We start from the raw sequence: 1,413 nt of genomic DNA, 5'->3' as shown, positions 1-1,413 counted from the left end.
GGCCCACCTGCCCAGGGGTGGCACCACCCACAGTGGGCTGGGCCCTCCCACATCACTCGTCAAGCAGGTGCCCCATGGACATTGCTATAGGCCAGTCCAATGAAGGCAATTCCCCAACTGAGGCTCCCCCAACCCAGGTGTGTCAAGTTGACACTAAAGCTATCCAGCACAATTGACCCCTTGTCAACTTGACACCCAAACATCACTATTAAACCATAACCTTTCCAATTCTTGCCCCCAAGATATGATGTTAATATCACAACATAACACAGTACAACCTTTAAAACCCCACAGTCCTTAAAAATCCAAACACTTAAAAGTCCATAGTCTTTTAACAGTCTCTTAACTGTGGGCTTCTGCAAAATCCAAAACAAGTACTGTCCTATTTCAAAGGGAAGAATTGGGCACACCTAAGCAAAACCAAAGTCCAGCACAGTAGCTCAAGGCTGGACATCTGGGATTCACTCACGATCTTCTGGGTTCTGAAGGCTTCTGGCAACTCCACTTCTCTGACTCTGTCATCCACAGCACACACAGCTCATCTCAAAGACCCAGGCCAGCTCCATTCCACACCTACTGCTGTCACTGGTGGTCATCCCATGGTTCTGGCATCTCCAAAAAGCTGGGGTCTCCACTGAAACTGAGGCTACACCTTCACCAATGGTCTCTTCTTGCTGCTTGGGGTACAAAGCCTCAGATTCTCTCCATGACCCCTTCAATCCTGGGGTCTTCACTGCAACTGAAACTGTACTTTCACCTATGGCCTTTCCTGGCCTCTCAGAGTGCCAAGCCTCAGCTGCTTTCTGTGACCCCTTCATGCTTTCAAACCAGAACCATGCAGGAGACTCTTACACATTACCAAGTACTGCTTCCAGCTTGAACTAGAGATGCAGGTTCCCTCTCTGTGCTGACCCTGAGGAAATACCTCCCAGAAGACTTCACCACAGTGATGCTGGTATATTGTTATTCACAACTCATTTTTCAGCCCCTGCTAACCAGCATCAATTGTCCCAGAAAAGCAAAGATTTTACTTCAGGTTCTGGTTTCTTCTTAATCACAGCTGACTTCAGCCCAAGCCAACCAGAACCCACAGATTCTCAATTCAAAATATCACAGGAGCAGCCCTGATAGTCTTTGCTTCCCTTTGAAGCTTCACAAGCCAGGTTTCCATACTCTACAACTCTTTCAGCATAACTTTTCCAAGCTCCACACCAACAAACTCTGAGCACTCAACAGCTTTTCCAACCCAAAGTTCCAAACACTTCCACGGTCCTCCCCAAAACACCAAGGTCAGGTCTGTCACAGCAATACCCCACTCCTGGTACCAAACACTGTCCTAGTTTGTTCTTCATTGCTGTGACAAAACACTCTGACCAGTACCAACTTGGGGAGGAAAGGGTTTATTCAGCTTAC

The 1,413-nt window shown here is 47.6% G+C and overlaps 1 pseudogene; it reads right to left on the bottom strand.

Annotated features, from left to right (window-relative positions):
- The window catches only part of LOC103733658, a 5,105-nt pseudogene that overhangs the window by 2,689 nt on the left and 1,003 nt on the right, over window positions 1-1,413 (bottom strand).

The sequence above is a fragment of the Nannospalax galili genome, unplaced genomic scaffold (genome assembly GCF_000622305.1).
Source record: "Nannospalax galili isolate Female #2095 unplaced genomic scaffold, S.galili_v1.0 scaffold671, whole genome shotgun sequence".
Classification (NCBI taxonomy): Eukaryota; Metazoa; Chordata; class Mammalia; order Rodentia; family Spalacidae; genus Nannospalax; species Nannospalax galili.
The sequence above is the reverse complement of the archived record's forward strand: the minus strand, read 5'-3'. Positions and strand labels throughout refer to the sequence as shown.